The 19604-nt window shown below is 36.0% G+C and overlaps 2 pseudogenes; both read right to left on the minus strand.

The window, feature by feature from the left end:
• Positions 1-1103: 1103 nt before the first annotated feature.
• Positions 1104-3343, minus strand: LOC111377661 (annotated as a pseudogene).
• Positions 3344-8414: 5071 nt separating this feature from the next.
• LOC111377658 lies at positions 8415-14146 on the minus strand (annotated as a pseudogene).
• Between the last annotated feature and the right edge of the window lie 5458 nt (positions 14147-19604).

Here is a 19604-nt window from a genome sequence, read left to right on the forward strand (position 1 = left end):
CATATGCATGAGTCGCTCCCAATTTTCATTCATGTGGGGGATTTTTGGGAAAAAAACTGAGTTATGGGCCGATTTTGGCACAAGTTTTGAGTGGGACCCGGTTGTTCAATTTGGAAGATGAAGTTGATTTGTGTTCTCCTCTGTGAGTACATCGAAATCATATACTTACTTGTCAAAGATGATGCTCGGGTGAATGAGAAATTGAGGCTCAAAGTGTGCCACTCAAAAGGGAGTTTATGTGGAAAAAATGAATTTGTCCCACATAGGAAAAAGATGAGAAACTCCAAAGGTCATTGCCATTAATGGTAGCCTAGCCTATAAATAGTGGCTCATTTTCCTCATTTCAATATACCAAAGCAAAATCTTTCAAGTTTAGAATACATAAGAAATTCATTTGCATAGAGTTCTGTCTTTTCTGCATTTCTGTCTTGGTGGTGGTGTGGTTCAGGCACTAGTTCAGTTCGTCGGAGTGGTTTTTGCGGTGCTCGGAAGCTACTAGTTTTACCGTTGTATCCTGGAAAACGGATGCTTGTTTTAAACCTCAAGCACGGACAGTGAGGGGGCGAATCTATTTTAAGGAAACTGTGTGTAACACAGGCCTCGGTTTGAAATTTCATTTCCTGCAATTTCAATTATTCGTTCTGTTATTTATTGCAGTAAATTCAATAGTTGATTTATTGTTCATTCTGTTATTATCCAATTAGTTGTACGACTGTAACTTGTTGTTATATATCATCTTACCGGACAAAAGGCATATACGGTATTGAAATCGAGAATACTGAATTCCTCATTTTTTATGAACTTACCGGATTTCAGAAAAGTTTGGTCGACCGAACTGGTGAAACTTGGGATTTTCCCTACACTTTCTCCATGATTAGGCTCAGGAAGGCTCACCTCTCCAATATCTCTGTAGTGAACAAGAACAATGTGCTCGTAGGCCCTGCTCAAACCCAAGTTGCGCATAGATAACAATTGCTCGGTGCATTATTAGAAACAAGTTGAATAGGTTTTCCATCTAACCCGGGATAGTAATCAGCCGCTAATTTTTCCAGTTTTGGTTTCAAATATATACATTTCCGACACCAGGTCACCATCCTACATATCTAAACAATATACTTACTCAGTTTAAATGTGATTCCATAAACATAAACATCTCCATGTCTGATGTGAAGACATGATCAAAGATTCACATCACATGAAAGCAACTCTACGTGCAAATAAATTTTTAATGCATGCAAAGCTCTAAAGATATTCATTTCCAATATACTTATATTGCCTATGATTACCATAAAGGTAAAAGAATAAGAAAGAGAAAAAGTTGCGATGGAAATAAATTGGTCGTGTGTTGTGGTAACTTTCTTTGAAAAGTCTACCTTAAAGGTCAAAGAAGCACAAATCTAAAATTGTTAAGTGACTTCTAATAACGATGCCGGTCAATGCATGGAAATGAATAACTCTTCATGGTTGCAAGAATAGTTTGCCTTCTATTTGATTTACTTTTAAGTAGACCTCTTCAAATTTCAAATGATCGTGATTTCAATTGCTAATCTTTGTCGCTATTTTCTTGCTTCCAGAACCTCCTTTGACAGGTATTCTTGCTCTCAATCCTAACATGAAAAAAGATAGGATAGACAACAGTATTGGCAACTATCGGCTTCTGGCTTCACAATTTTGGTATACATTATCTTATCCATGTTGACCTTGTAAATTCCCCAGAAAGACTTTCTAAATTACTCTTTCTTAAAAAATGTGTACTTCCAATGTCTTGTTTTCCTATCTAATTCCGAAGATTCACAAACAGACATTGATATGCAGAGTTTAATTGCAGAGTTAAGTTTTCATTTTACTCTGACATAGAAAGAACCTCCAAAAGTGATTTGCTTCACAGAGAATCCATCCAAGCCAGACAAGGCTAAGAATCAATCCAACAAGAAAATCCTTCATCACATGCTCGATTTGAACAACTGTTTCTTCAGCTATTGGTAACTACTGTGCATTTAAATTATGCACATGCATGGATGCTTACATTTTGCAATGCATGATCATGATGACAAGTGACCAAAAATCACCAGTGACAATTTTATTACTCATAATTTTTTTAAACTATCCATACAAGTTATATAACCATTACCACATAAAATTATATAATTGCTATGACAGAGCAACTATTTCTACTTCTGATATATCAGCAACCTTCAATAACTCCATTATCAATCAGATGTTAGATAATTATGTTTCTCTCTAGAGCAGTCGAGGACCAATCCTAGTTTTGATGATCTTCCATTGCTATGCTCCTATTATTTTCAGCAAGTTAATTGTGTCTTACCTTCAAAATCAAAGTTAGGGCTGGTTTTGTAATTGCCGGGGCCCGAGCCGAAGTCCATTAATTAGGCCCCCCAAATTAATGTTAATACAAAATTCAACGGTGTATTATGCAACATATTGTTAACTTAGAACTTAACATTAAAAACAACAAACAAATATTGAAGATTATGTTCAATAGCCAACATGTGTCAGTCTCATAGGGAAATAATTAGTCAATCTTCACAGTGATGCCTACTATTAAAGAAAAATTCTCTATTGTGGGTCTTACTCTGCCGTTAACAAACAATGACTTTTTTCACGATAAAAATATCAATAGTTAAAATTAATTTGAAAATTAAAACTGGTTAGGTTATACATGTACCTGTAATGAGTCACCAACATTAATGAAGAGTGAATTTTGATCAAGAGGGATTGAAATCCAATTACCATCTTTCAGTGAGATCTGTAGAACAGAACTATTGTTAGACCTCAAAATTGAAATGATTTATGGGCCAGTGTGTTCACCAAAACCAATCAAATTTCCGCCCTTCAACAGATCATCAGGGCATGGAGGGTAATGATTCAGCCTGAAAACAGAGTCACTCTCTTCATCCATAAGAAGCTTACTGAAGGTATTTATTGGCTGAATCTTAAGTCCTGCAGCTAGCATTTCAAGAATCTCACATGCCGTTTTCTTAACAGATGACACATAGTCATTCACGGTACAACTTCAAAAACATAAAGGGAAAAAAAGGAACCAGTAAGAAAATTGGCAATGTACCGAAGTAGACAGTATCTTCGAGTAACTTGCCAAAAAGTCTCTTGGAATTGAGGCGAATAATTGGTTGTTGAAATCTGTATTGGATGTTAAGAGAATGTACTCAATCCAACCATTATATCCATTGGAGCCAATTTTCTTGCTGCCATAGCCAAAAGGGTTAGGAGGACCTGCTTTTCCTTTTTCAGGGAGAGGTGAAGAAAAGAATTGAATAGCTAAAGGTATGTATTCAATAACAGCTGATTTGGTCAAGAAAACCATTGGTGAAGTTTTTAAGGTTTTGAAATAATAAGAATGAATTTGAGGATAATGAAATTTGTGTTGTAGAGGGATATCAAATTGTTATATAATACGCTTTGTATTTCACCAACTCACAAGCTTGAAATTACAGAAAAAATACAAATTTTTTTGAAGCAATTCTCTAGTTTCATCAGTGATACAAGTTCAAGCAAGACACACATTCTTGGATCAAGATATGTTGAACAAATTCTCATTTTCCATTTTGCAAATCCAATAACATTTTCGATTATTTACGCAAAATTTGAGCATTACAGAAACAACACAATAAAAAATTAAAAAGTCATCCAGAGTTGTCCCAAAAAATTTGTGACCTTGATGAACAAATTCTCATTTTCCATTTTGCAAATCCAATAACAGCAACCATTTAGGACAAAAAAAAAAAAAAACAGTTAATTCGACCAAGAACTTACGCAAGAAAGGCAGAGTAATACGAAAAGATGCTCTTCTGAAAATCAAAATCCGACTCCTATCTCCTGCTTGAATTCCAGAAGTTTCGAACACAAATGCTGATTATTGAACACCCAAATCGCAAGAAATTAAATTGAAAATTGCAAAAAACTAAAACCGAAAAAAGAAACTAAAATCGCAACCAAATACACTACAGGTAGAGTTTAGATTAAGTGATTAACCTTAGCACTTAGCAATCATGGATTTTGAGATTATCAATTTATCATCGCCCCCCATTTCGCAGACGCGTGAAGTAGGAGGGAAAACTGGAAAGGAATGAAAACATATTTTCCCCTAAACTAGGGATGGCAATTTACCCCACCCCGAATGGGTTGGCGGGGCGGGGCTGGGCATGCGGGGCATGGATGCCCCGCCTCAAACTCGCCCCGTGAAGAAAAAGTAAAAAAAAAAAAAAAAATTAAAAATAATTTTATTTCTAGACAATTCATCCGTTACAAATTTATTTTAAATTTGTATTTTATTCTCTAATAATAACATAATTCGAAACTTTCAAAATGTAAAAAAAAATTAATAATAATAAAATAAAAAAAATTAAACTAGGCAAAAAGTTGCCCTGTCCCCCGCCCCGTGCCCCGCCCCACCTCGTCTAAGGTGGGGCGGGGTTTTGACCAAACAAGGCAGGGCGGGGTGGGAGCGCCCCGCCCCAAACCCACCCCGTTGCCATTACTACCCTAAACCCTATATATATATATTAAAAAAAAAAAAGATAAAGAAGGCCAAAATTGGGCCCTCTCCGATTTTGGGCCTGTGCCCCATGGGCCTCGCCACAGGACCGACTCTTTATCAAAGCAAATTAACTTGATACAAACTTGTTTACTAAGAGCATGTTTGGTAGATATTTTAATCTAATTAACATCAATTTTTTGATCGTTATTTCACTATTACATCCGTCATTTTTGAATTCTTCTCTCACGAATAGGATCCGCTTTATCTCTAACGGTCCAAAAATCAATTAACAAAATCCATATCAAACAAGCACTGATTCAATCTATTTCTCCCTTCAAAAACCTAGCCAAACAAAGGTGTTGTTCACGGAATACCATCCACGGCAATAAGATGTCTTTCTCAACCTCAAGAAACATTTGTTTCTTGTTTGATAAAGGCCAAATCATTACCTACCCCCTGCCAAGCTTTTATACACCAAATACATCAAAACATATTGTCCAACAGTGCCAGTTAATCCTGCACTGGTGCTGCATCAACATTTCTTCTAGGTATACATTATCTGGACTTCTATTAAGAATAAACCTCATTGAAATGTATAAATCGCCATGAAATGTAGTATTTTTAAGACGCCTAGCTTCCGGTTACACTTAATGTTGGATAGGTAATATTTTTAAGACTCCCAGCAGACATGAATCGATGTTAGCTCATTTTAATCCATTCTTGCTATTTGATGGGGAAAATGGTCACAAAAATTGTATGGAATCCTATATTCATCTTATCTCAAGCGGTCGAAGAAATATCAGAACTTCATCGCAGTTAAAAGTTCTCTTACATGGTACAAATCCATCAAAATCCCAAGCTTTGTTTATGAAGTAAAAGATTTTCCGTACAAGGTTCTGCCCAGTCATGCATTTTCGGGACAACATTACTCTTCTCATTGAAGGAGAAGATAAACCTGAAGGCATATGTGTACCACAATAACTAAATCCAAGTATTTGCACGAATTCAATTAGGGAATCTCAATATGAAGTTGTAAATTTAACATGAAATAACAATAGTAATAATAAGAATAAAATTAAATCCATCACGATTATTTAGTCTTCTTGAACAAAATGAATGAAACCACTTCATTTCTAGATAAAATAAAGGATGTATCCTTCTGCAGTCTCGGTGATTAATAATTGAAATCATTTTCTCCAAAAGCCTAAAACATATACACCTCCATACACTTCAATGTCAAGTAATCTCTATTCAGTTAAATGAAAACCCAGAGATTTTCAACAAAACCTTTTTCTTCTCTAAAAAGCAGAAACCCTATATATACCCAATTAGATTACCACATCTAACATTCTTGTTTAACAAGAGAAGAAACTAGATTTCATAAAATCAATCAATATTTATAAGGCAAAGGATCACCTATTTTTCTACATCAAAGTTGTCAAACAACAAAATAGAAGGGAAGAGTACAAATACGATGTGATTTTTATTGTACCTGATCCTCTAACAAAATATCCAACTGTAAGCAGCGGTGGAACCGATTTAACTCCATCAAGTCCATTTGCTGGCGATGAGAGCACATCTGTAACTCCAATCATGGAATCAATTCAATTGATAGAACACGATTCAAATCAATCATTTACTAAAAGAGTTTTATTCTACACTTCCACTCCTTCAAATACTACCAATGTCAAAGGCAAATGCATTGCATCCGAATCCATTGATGACAATCTTTAGTGATGTGTATTTTTTGTCTTTTGTCTTGTTACATTAGATGTAATGTAACACTTGTGTAATAAAAAAATTGCTTACGCTATATAATAGTTATGAAATCAAAAACTTTCTTGTAATTTGATTGTATATCCATTCTTTTTTTAATTATATAAAATTCTTCTTCTTCTACTTCTTCTCAATCTCATTATTTTAATTTATTTATCAATTCTTCCTGTAGCCATTATTTTATTTTATCTCAATCCACCATTTAGCACTTCACATTAACCTTAGTAATAAAATTTATTTTTAACCAAATTTAGCAGAAACTTCCTAAAAACAATTCTTATCTATTTAAATGAAAACTATTTCGCTTTTTTTTTTTTTTTTGGAAGAATGATATCTGCAATACTTTGTCTCCAATGATTTGTATACTTTGTCTATTTTTTTACAGGACTATTTTATCTATTTCTACCCGTAAACTCTTGTCAAATCATCTCAAAAAAAGTAAAGTACATGTCTTTAGCTTAAATAGCTTCTTCTACCATTTCTTATTTACATATCTTTACTTACCAGTTACACCAGTGCTTTGCTAAAAAAAAAAAAAGACAGGTTTTATCTACTATTTCTTTCTTGACTTTTTTACTAATTTTTTCAAAACAAATTTGTAGTTTTAAATAACATCTAATTTTCAATCTTTAATTGTATTAAAAATCATACAAAGATTATTAACTCTTTATCCTGCATGATATGGTATATATAATTCTTTCTAAATTTAGCGCAGTGTATCAAAACAAAAATGGACGTGCCACATAACTTCAAAATTATCAATCTTCCGTCTAGTAAGTTATATAATAATTTCTTCTTTCACATTTGTATAAATGTTTTATTAATATACCACTTATATTTTTTTCCATATATGTAGATGTTTTCTACATCTTTTATCAATTACTGGAGACACGAATTAGGTGATACTGTCCGATTAACTTCATATGATAGTATAATTATCACAATACAATTAGAAAGAATCGATGGAAAAATATATCTAGCTAATGGATGGAACAATTTTTCGACCATCATAACTATGGATGTCAATTGGGCCGAGCCTGCTTAGTTCGTCAAAGCTCGGCTCGTGGGCTGCTCGAGCTCGTTAGAGCTCAAGCCTAGCGGGGGGTCGCGTCGCCGAGCGGCTCGTCCAAAAAAGTGGAAAAAAATAAAATTTTATCAATAAAATTTGAAAAATTTGCAAAAAAAAATAAAATAAATTCACGAGCTCGCGAGCCACTCGTGGGCTCGGCTCGGCCCCACGAGCTCATGGCTCGTGAGTACACGAGCTCGTGGGCTGAGCCGAGCTCGCCCACGAGCGGGCTCGGCTCGGCCCATTGCCATCCCTAATCATAACTTATATGATAATTATGTTGTAGTATTTGAATATAACGAAAATTCCACATTCAATATGAGGATATTTTATAATTCTAGATCAGAGATTATATATGGCTCCGATATTGAAGAGGACGAGAACTCTTTATATATGGATAATCCTGCATTCGAAATAACACTGACACTCAATCACAACAGCCATCGAGAAATTGTAGGTGTTATCTTTAATACCTCATTCTATATTTACCTCTTCAACATAATTTTAATCTTAACATCAGTAAATCATTCATTCATTTTTTCAGTCTATATCAGGAAGGTTTGCAAGACACCATATATCAAGACATGTGCGGAATGTTCGAATCCACAACTCTTTACATCACAATTGGGATATCACCGCAAATTTAAGAGCAAGCGGTATAATGCACTATCTTACTGTAGGTTAGGCAAATTTTCTGACAGAAAAGGAACTACAAATAGATGATACATATGTATTTGAACTATTAAATAGCGAATATAGTCTACAAAAAGAAAAAAAAAATTAAAATGATGGAACTCTAACACGTCTATGAAACTTTTTTATTTATAATTATATTGGCCACCCCAATAATGTTTAATTTTTATGTATATCCATTTCACTTTCTCCAGCAGTTAATTATCTCAGAAAGATTTTTATAGAAATTACACTTTTTCCGTTTTTTACAATTCAAAAATACTACAATGTTTCTAACTAAAACATAACATTTACTTGTCGTATATATCAATACATATATAGTTACACCAATACATATATATACATAGTTACACCAATACGTTTGTCAAAACAACCACCACATTCTTTTATTTCGTATTCATCCAGCTAAAACGTGCAATGCACGTTGCCTCACTAGTTATATTAAAAATCGAGCCTGGTTAAAGATACAAGAAATGGAGGCGAACCTCGCATAAACTCCCTATACAACATTCGACATCTACTAATAATGAAACAACACATACATATACTCCAAAATCCACAATATAACAGTAATAACAGAAAAAAAATATAAAGACGACTCCTCTATTCTGCAAGCGGAAAATAATGGCCTTCTGTAGTAAGCAGAATATGCAGGGGATAACTTCAAAACCACAGCAGCATTCCTTAAAAGCTACAAACTTTTAAGCCAGGCTTCTAAGCAACCAGAGGGCGCCCTTCGACTTGCAACTGCTTAGTTTTCCATTCTTCGAGATTGAAGTACCTTGGTCTAATAAATAACAAAGTAAGAAGAAAGTCAGAAATGAACACCATTCATACTTACGCGAGGTGATGACTCTGTCTCATTTGTCATTTTTTTATGCTTCCATTATAGGAATCGACCTTCCCCTTTTCAGGCAGTTGGAAGACACTAACCTGCTGTGGATAAATGGCCAAGAAAACCATGAGAAAGCAGCATAATGACAAAATACGTAAGGAAAACATTGAGAACATAACATTAGATATCGAATTTCTATTAACTTTCCTCATCACAGCCTTCTTAACAGGTTCTGAACCAACTGCAGCTCCAGAGTACAATCTCATTTGTGCCATTAGGCTTCAAGTTAGGCTTCAAGAAGACAAAAACAATGTAGAGGTTAAATAGATGTTATGCAAGTAATAATACAAGACTCTTCAAACATTTCTGACAATTTGTAATCATTAGATAACGTATGTATTCTGACAATGACATCATTGCAATGTCGAACCTAAATGTATATGCATAAAAAAGAGAATAGGAAGTGTCAAAAGATACATTACATTAAAGGGCAAAGGAAACTTAAAACCCAAAACATCAACTCCTCCTGTAGTCCATCTCAGGAATGACAGCATCATTCTCCTACGAATTAGGCCTTGAGAACTCCCCGATTACCAATTCCTGTGATAAAATTGTAGTTTCTTGCAAGGAGACTGTCACTAGAATTCGAGATGAAAGGAGCATCCAATTTGCTGAATAGCACATTCCTTTACTCGATGTTAAATCTGCACTGGCATCCTTGTTATCATCGATTTGCTGCATCTTGCTCGAAATAGTTTCAACACACATTCCTCAAGAAATTGTGGATCAGTTATGCAGTCAGTTCAATGTTAAGCTGGCAAGATCCACGCACTCCATCCTTTCTTTCTTTATTTTCGATACAGTCAAGGAAACAGCCCTTCTATGTAACCCCACTTCTTGAACAAATAAAGACCATAAGATACTGAACCATAGTATCACAGATCACTTACGCAGTCATTCCAATGTTAAGCAGGGAAGATCCAATCACTGCATCCCTTTCTTTCTTCGTTTCAGACAATATCAACGAATGGTCTTTCAATGTATAACCACTTCTTGAACAAATAAGTTCAGAAAAGACTGAACTTTGCATCTGACTCCCAAAAGATCGCCTTCTCTCCAGTCTTTCTTCTTTCACTTCCAAACCAGCAAGATCCATTTTTCTTTTTTGGCGTCTTTCAGCAAGTCCTAACACAAAATCCACACCACTTTCTTGAGATGTTTTATCAGCCAATAGCTGGCTAATGATCCTAGGATGCTGGCTTTTTTTAGAACCCTCTGAGAACACATAAGAAGGTATTTTCTTTCTGTGAATATGGTTAACAGAAATTTCCATTCCAGGCTTCCAGAACAAGTATGAAAATATTTGATGCCTAAATTTGTCAACTGGACCGCGGAGATCAAATTGTTGACCACTTTGGATAACCTCTCCTTTCTTCCTTTGCAACCCCATGAAAAAGGCACTATTAGGAAACTGCTTAGAAGAATCGACAAAATTGTGAGGATGTGGATGGGACTGTAGCCTCCCAGAAGTGTCCCGCTCTATCTGCAAATGTTCAGTAACAAAAACAAATGGGACAAAATTTCTTAGTTTCTATTTCATTGTAGACATGGTCAATAACCCAATTTTGAGAAAGATGTTACCATCAAAGTAAGCTGCCTAAATCGTGATTCAACCCAACCTTTCCAAGCACGAAAGTCATCAAGATTAGCAGCGACAATGTCAACCTGAAGATAGTTCTTATAACTTCCAAAAAAATGATAAGGCTCAAACAAAGCACTCCAGCGAGCTTTATTCAGCTCGATATCCTGTAAATGAACAAAAAAGTCAAAACAGTTAATAGGCAGCAACACTTGAAAATGGTAGTGATACAGCGTAACAACTGAACAGCTTGAATCTCTATTCAGGTACCTCACATATCATTTTACCAAATTGGAACTGTTCCATCATAACCCAGAGAGTACTTGCCGAAACATTGTAGCTAGAATTCATGCATGGATAGGCAGGCGTTATAATTGGCATGATATGATTTCTGTCCCTGGGATTTTTACAGGGATCCCATATAGAAAATCCAAGTTCACCATCCTCTATTTCACAAAGCATCACAGGGTTTGGCCACCGCCACAGTGTATAAACTCTAAAAAAGCGAGAAACCAGCATGCTGGGATTCGCATTGGGATAAAGTTGACACACCCGGGCCACAAGAAGAGCCCAATTCACACCACCAAGAAAACCAGTCACCTGGATAAACAATTTAAGAGATTGGACGCAGAAAAGGGAGAACTGGTGAAGGCCCCAATTAAAGGAAGAAAATGAATAAAATACCCCGCAGAAATATAGGCCTACTTACATTGGAATAAATACCATGTCTCTTAGCCCAAAACTTCAGACACCAAAGAGTTGTCCGGAAATGCTAAAATTTACAAGGTTATTAGACATTGGAAAAACCAAAAAAAAAAAAAAAAAAATTTACAAATGAAGGCCAGTGGCTTTCACGTTCAAAAAAAGTCACCTCAACGTTTGGCACAAGCTTGAGAATTTGATCCACAACCCGACAGCCATTAAGGCTCCGGACAGTTGGTTCGTCAATGTTGTATAATACAGATATATTAGAGATGTCCAAATTCTGTTTCATAATTTAGCAATTAAACACAATATTGTATCAAGAAATATTAGACGTGATCAAAGTTTCAAAAAATAACATGAACATTGCATATCAGTTAAGGTTGTCAAAATTTCTCACTAAATGAAAACTTAGTGATACCAAAGTTAGGATTCCATTGAACAAGACACCAAAAATATGATTCATCTTCTTCTCTTTCAATTTCATCCCAGTAACACGGTAAGTTGGGGTTAATCTCCATATTATATTTAAATTAACATAAAACTATGAGGTGAGAAGAATAGTAACTATCCCCCATTAAATTAAGCAGACTCAAGCTCGAATTTACATATATTTGCCAGATATGAAACAAGAGGAAAAAAAAACTAAGAGTCAGCATTGATAGATAAATAAAAATCCACGTAAGTGCTTTTAACAGACTTTTATTATGAAGTGTGATTTTTGGTTAGTAAGTAAAAGCAAAATAAACTGCTCACCAAGTTCAATAGTGAATGATTATAATTTAATCACCTTTCAAATAATTTAAAACAAAGGAGGCCTATCTGGGGGCTATTTGAACTTTAATAGAAACAGATAATGATGTCCAAACAATATGCACGAAACTAAACACCACTATGAAGTCAAAATAAATGATTGCCATGTATGATAACACAAAATGGATACTTACATTAGGAACAACCAAGAGTGAGATACTTGCATAGAGAAGATCTATAGATATTCCATCAAACTTGAATTTCATGACAGGGATGTGAGCATCAGGCACCGGTTGGAGCTCAGTAATTTCTTCCATCTCAGCCAATATATTATGCAGTACATAGAAGAAGTCTTCCTAAAAATGGAGTCTAGTATTAGTGCATATTTGAATTACAAAGACCGGCTCCAAAATGGGTCACCTGAATTCACAACTTACCTCCCGACTCACATAGGAAGGGCCAATACACAAGGTATCTATGTCAGTCTCAGGCCCATGTACCTAAAAATAGACAACTCTTTTATTAGCAAGACCCGTATATTAGCCATACTTCAGCAGCATAAATATACATGTTCATAATTACAAATCACGAGTTCGAGGGAGAGGAAGGGCGTAAATTCAAATTTTGCAACCTCATTCAAAATAAAAAAAAAGATCTGTTTGAACTCCAATATAATCTAAAATGCTAACCTAACATACTTCATGCAAGGAGTACAGCACTGCACATATCTTCTCTCAATAAATTCCAAAGTCAAGTTTGAACTTCAAATCCGATATCATCTAGCATGCTAACCTAACAATAAAGTTATAAGGCAGGCAGAAGCTCCTTACCCCGAGTTGATAAGAACCAAAGGTAAATATGACAGCATTAGCATCTCCCACCATTCGATCACTGTACCCCCTCAAACAAGTAATTTTTTTCACCCAGTCTTTCACAATCTAAAAGGACAGAGAATGGGGGAGGAATCATAATGAGCAGAGAAATAAACAGACAGAGGTAATCAAGGAGATAGAAACATCCACATAGTTCAATTGAATGTTGAATCCTCAAATAGTTGTATAGTTTTCAATTAAGTCATAACTAAATGCCTATTGTTCCACTTCAGAAAACTTTTGTTTCGGATAGATTTTGCTGAATTTCGTGTGAAAAGTCCATTTTAATTATTTTCCCTTTACTTCACTATCAGAATCTCAATTAGAAAATTAACAACTTTTCCTTCTTTTAGTAGCCCAAGCCAATTCTCCTCAATCACCATATATATTCTCTCAAAAATAAAATAAGAAAAGATGCAGAGAAACAAAGCCAACATAACATGTCCTGCAATTCATTAGTTGACACATCATTGCTCTCTTTGTTCATCAGTATAAGAAAAGTGAACTTGATTTCTGAATATACGCTCATTTCGCAATATGATGTCACAATTTCACATGTTTTCAATTTTACACGTGACTTAAATTATTTATTGTTTTAAAAATATTTTTTATCACATGGGAAGGGGATGGCGAAGATCAATCCTTCACCTCCTCTGTGGAACTCTCCATTATTGCACTAGGCCCAATTTAACATATAAAATTCTTCAAAAATCAAATAATTATAAAAGTTTACAAAAGATTTAAAACGAAATTCATACAAATTATAAACGTCCACGGATTTCAGAAAATTCCTCAATTTAAAAGAAGTCTATGAAAATCTTTAAAAAAGTCCCAATCGAATACACATTCAAATAAATAAGAATTGTGCAGGCTAAAGAATAAAAAATATCAGAACTTGAAAAGTATTCCAAAAGTACCTGTTTGAGTCGACTCAAAACTTCCGGCACTCTCATACAGTTTCGAATCCACCAAAAACTAAAAGAAAGAATAAGACGCCCCAGGAAAAATCACAAACGAACCAAGAAATTTCAATTTCCAATTATAAAACAATCACATCAAAATTCAAGAGACCAACCTTCTCCAATTCTTTGCTTCTCTGAATATGTGTCTTAGTTGGCCCCGCAATCGACACAGGTTTCATCGCCCCCCACTGCTTCGATGACTGCTTTTGGTTCGGCAACAGTGACGGGGAACACGAAGCGTTTAAATCATCCGATGGTACCATCTCTTCACAAATAGTAAGTCTAACCGTAATCCAAAATGTAGAGACAGGTTAGTGATAGTAAGATATGAATATTGAATGAATAAAGTATATTTCAAATTTTAAGTTTCATTTAGGCCCATTTTTGACATAAAAAATATTTGAGTTGGAAAAAAAATATATAAATAACAGTTGTAGCTTTTTGAGTTAGCTTTTCAACGCACTTTGAATTACCTCAATCGGATATCGGGAGAAGAAGTTATGATAGAAATATTGAAAGTTGTGCAGTGTTAACTAGACTACAACCGATCGACCAAAACTGTCTAAAATGAAAATTCTCGTTTTTCTCTAGAATTTAAATATTTATTTTCATCAATTATTTTCGCAAAGGGCCACCCACATTTTTGACAATAAAAACCCTACTAAATTGAAGCATTTAACCTCAAACTTAAATGTCACCCATATTTTCTCTCTTAAATAAAATTTGATCCTTCATTTGCTTTAAGTTATGGAATATTTACCTATAAATAGAGACCTCATTTCACTCATTTTTTCTCACACCAAAAGCAAGAGTTTTTACATACTAAAGAAAGAGAGAAAAAGAGAGGGAGAAAAACTATTTTTCCTAAAAGTTTAAGAAGTGTTTTTAAGTATCAATTCTCAACGGTTTTCAAACATCCAAGGAGTGTATTTCTTTCAACGTCCAAGTTTCATCGAAATTTTCAATCCAAGTTCTCAAAGTTTCAAAAGTATCAATCAAGGTAGGTAGATGTGCAATATATTTAATCGTGTTAAGTTATAAGTTTCGATTCATATTAATGTTTGTATGTCAAATGGTACTCCGGTACATTATATCCCTCTATGTTAATAATTGTATGTCAAATGGTACTCCGGTATGGTATATCCCTTTATGTTGAAGAAATGTTCGTATGTCAAATGGTGCCCTCGAGTACGACATACCCCTTCATGTCAAAATGGTGCCTTCGGATACGGCATGGATGAAAAATTATAAAGTTAACGTTTTGAAACGTATAGCTTGATAACGAATGCACCTATGACACCTATTGAGTTTTCAACTCACGGGTTTAATCCCATCTCTACAGATTGAAGGAATTATACCTCGAGTATGGATGGAGGAGAAGATGGAGAGTGATGCAACGAGCCTATGGAAATCCAGTGAATAAGTGATTTGAATTTATTTTTATGAAATGTTTTCAAATGTTATTTCTTTAAAGTTTTGAATAACGCAGAATGCGAGAACAAGTTATATTTTCTTCAAATAAATTACATTTTGTCGTTTTAAAAAATGATTCAGTGTTTTTGTTTAAAGTATTTGAAATATTGTTATTTAAATTATTATCCGAAGATGTAAGCTTCCATTAAAATGTATATACTTGTTACTAAACCACCAGTTAAGTTAAGTAAAGTAAGTAGCGTTCCGGCCCACTAGGGGTCGGAGCGTTACAACGTGGTATCAGAGCAAGGTTTAGCCGGTTCTGTAGACCAAGTATGTTTTTATTTTTTTTAAACAAAAGGAAAATGAAAAGTTTAAGGTATTCCATGGCATCGTGCATCCATCCATCAATCTCATCCTATAGCCCAGGTATGTTCATGTTTAAAGTTAATGATTATATTTATGTTATGATGCTTTGATATGATTTAGAGATGTGTTATTTAAAGATATGTAATGGACTTGGGCAAAAACTAAGGGTTTAAAGGGAATTGCATGATATGAAAGTTTAAATATTTGCATGTTTTCTTTAAGTAAAGAAAAAGTATGATGTATGTGAAAATGCAACAGATATGGCTCGTAGAACGGTTAGGGCATATAGAGAAGCATTGAACCGTAGAATTGCTATTCATTCCTATGAAAACTATGTAATTGATCCGACCCGACCGCTTAGCGAACATGTGTATGACATCTATGAGAGATGCATGACAGCGGTTAATAATGGAATGGAGATCACGCATATCGAGGCCATAAATAACCTCATACACTCCCTCCCACCTCAATGGGGAGATATGGGAGTCACGGTTAGGGATGAAATGTTAGAAGGCAACCCAAACCTGTTCGAGTTTGAGAGGTATTGCCATGCCCTGATTGATTTGTGGGATGATGTAGTCCATGAGGAGCCGGAGGAGAAACCTTTGGCTGAGGAAGAAGATCCAGAAGAAGAACCCGAGGATGATTTAGAGAATAATCCTGAGCCCGAGCCACAGGTTGAGATGGATATAGAGTCCGGACCTGAGGAGGAAGACTCCTCTGAAGATAAAGCTCCACCAAAGAAGATCCGTAGAACTTATAGGATTAGATTTAAATCCTTGTAATAGCTTCCCTTATATCAAGAAATAAAATACTATCTTCTTTTATTTAGTATTCGAAGAATGAAACTAATAAGAACCATATGTTTTGTCTAAAGGAAATGGCCTGCGCAAACCAAAATTTGATAAGAGACCTCCTCCGAGCGGTTCAAGACCTAGTTTCACGAAGTGCCTTTCTTCTTGACACAGAAAGGGACACCGTGCGGCAGTAGTCTGCTCCGCTAGACTACCTTCCGCCTTTTCTCGATCACGTCGGGACGAAAGAAAATTTGATAACAATTTTGTAGAAAACTTACAATAGAGAATTTGAATACATTAAAAGTAAATTGAACATTGATTGATAAAAACTGAACATTACAATTGATGAAAGCAAAAAATTACAATTGCTGGTGCAGGGGGCGGACACCAGTGAGTTTGAAGGATTTTTGAATGACTAATACCCCCTATAATAGCATTCTGAACAAAAACCCAAGTGACGGGAGTAGACGTTTAAAAGACGAGGAATCATACTAAACGTTTACCAATATCAGAGCTATTTTACAACTGAAATAACTATTACAATGAAAAGAAAATTACAACTCAAACTTGAAGTAATATTTACAATGTGCGGCTGAAGTTGGGCAAACTGCGACCGCAATAGTGTCAAGGGGTTAAGTAAAGCTGCGGTCCTTGACATTCTCCCCCATTTGTTTTGGCGACGTCCTCGGTGCCATCAATGCATGATACTCTTCAATTAATGATTTGAAGGCCCCGAGATCTTTTTCTCTTTCCCAAGTATTCTCCTCGCTGCTGCATCCCATCCATTTGACCAAGTACTCCTGATGATCTTTTCTAGAAGCCCGAGTGATTCGATGGTCAAGAATAGTTTCAGCAACCTTCTTTCCAGCTTTTTTCAGTTCAAATACAGGTCGCTTTGGCTCATTTCTAGATGCGTCCTCCTTATCCGAAAAGTATGGCTTCAACACACTAACGTGAAGGACCTTGTGGATTTTACACCATGAAGGGAGTTCAACGCTGTATGCAACTCTTCCAATCCTCTTCACAATGGATAATGGTCCAATGTATTTTGGTGACAATCTTGAGTCCTTCCCTCTTGTTGGTTTGTAAACATTTCTGTCGGGAAGTTTAACCATTACCAGATCTCCAACATTGAATTCAATAAAACGGCGCTTTAGATCTGCAGCCTTTTTATATCGTTTTTGAGCTTTTTCAAGATAACTCCGAGCAATTTCAATATTTGGTTTCCACTCTTGAGAAAAGCTCTTTGCTTGAGGGGACTTAGTACTTCGTTCGATATCCACTGTATGAGGGAATAGCGGTTGCTGGCCAGTAACAATCTCAAAAGGACTCTTATTGGTGGAAGAGCTCTTTTGGGCATTGAAGCAAATTTGGGCCGCATTCAAAAGTTTTACCCAGTTTTTCTGCGAAGTAGAGATAAAGTGCCGAATATATTCTTCTAGCATAGAATTGAAGCGCTCCGTCTGTCCGTCAGATTGTGGGTGAAAATTAGAACTCATGCTCAAAGTTGAACCAAGAAGTTTGAACAACTCAGTCCAAAATATGCCAGTGAAACGAGGATCTTAATCACTGACGATGTCCTTAGGCAGCCCCCAGTATTTGACAATATGTTTAAAGAAGAGTTGAGCTGTCTCTTCCGCAGATACATACTTAGGCGCTGCAATGAAAGTTACATATTTTGATAGACGGTCCACCACGACAATGATAGTGCCAAAATCCTCAACTTTTGGCAACCCAATAATGTAGTCCATCGATATACTTTCAAATGGCCGGGTTGGAACGGAAAGGGGCTCCAACAAGCCCGCCTTTTTCTAATGATCTGCCTTTTCTTGCTGACAAATAAGACAAGTTTTTACATATGTTGCAATGTCGTCCCGCATTTGAGGCCAGTAGTATGCACGTTTTAGTAGTGCACAAGTGCGTTCCTCTCCGGGATGCCCCGCTCAAATTGTGTCATGGCATTCCGTAATTAGTGATTTCCTCAGATCTCCGCCCTTAGGAACATATAGGCGGCCTCCCTTTGTCTTCACTAGTTTCCCATCTAGCCAGAACTATCGAGTTTTACCCTGCTTAATAAGGTCGACCAATATTTGGTAGCCGGGTCCTTCTCTATAAGTGCCCGAATTTGGTCTCTAGTGTTCGTGGAGACTGCGCTCCCTGAAAGAGCAGCTACAAAGCAGATGGTAGCTAAATCGGCCCGTCGACTAAGAGTATCAGCAACATGATTACTAGAGCCGGGACGATACTCTAACATAAAATTGAACTCTGAAAGGAATTCCCGCCAACGAGCCTGTTTGCTCGATAGTTTTGGTTGGGACATAAAGTGACTAACTGCAGTGTTATCTGTCTTCACAATAAATGGAGACCCAAGCAGATAGTGACGCCATCCTCTGAGACAATGGACTACTGCTAACAATTCCTTTTTCATGTGCCGAGTAACGACGTTCTGTCTGGTTTAACTTCTGGCTCTCATATGCTACCGGATGTTCTTCTTGCATGAGGACTCCACCAAGGGCAAAATCTGAAGCATCTGTATGAACTTCAAATGGTTTAGCCATATCCGGTAAGGCTAAAATCGGGTTCGTCCACATGGACTTCTTCAACCTTTCAAAAGCAGCTTGGCATTGGGATGACCAATCCCAATCGTTATCCTTCTTTGTCAATTCAGTAAGTGGCAGTGCAATTTCTGAGTAACCTTTCACAAATCTTCGATAGTAGTTGCATAACCCAAGAAATGAACGTACATCATGTATGGTTTTTGGTGGTTGCCAATTTTTGATGGTTGTAACCTTCTTCGAATCCATGCGAATTTTACCTTGTTCAATGACGTGACCTAAGAAACTGATAGATGACTGAGCAAATGAGCATTTAGACGGCTTAGCATAAAGTTCATTCTCCCGTAGCCGATTAAAAACTTGCCTCACATGCTGGACATGTTCCTCCAATGTCTCGCTGTAGATTACTATGTCATCCAAGTACACCACGACAAAGTCATCTAAGAACCCGTGAAGTACCTGATTCATCATAGTACAAAATGTTGCTGGAGCATTTGTCAAACCAAAAGGCATCACCTTCAATTCAAAGCCTCCATATCTAGTTACCACCGTAGTCTTTGCTTCGTCTCCCTCCTTAATCCGAACTTGCCAGTATCCGGACCTAAGATCAATTTTTGTGTAATACTTCGCCCGACTCAGTCGATCGAAGCAAT

This window comes from Olea europaea, unplaced genomic scaffold (assembly GCF_002742605.1).
Source record: "Olea europaea var. sylvestris unplaced genomic scaffold, O_europaea_v1 scaffold1701, whole genome shotgun sequence".
In the NCBI taxonomy this organism is placed as follows: domain Eukaryota; kingdom Viridiplantae; phylum Streptophyta; class Magnoliopsida; order Lamiales; family Oleaceae; genus Olea; species Olea europaea.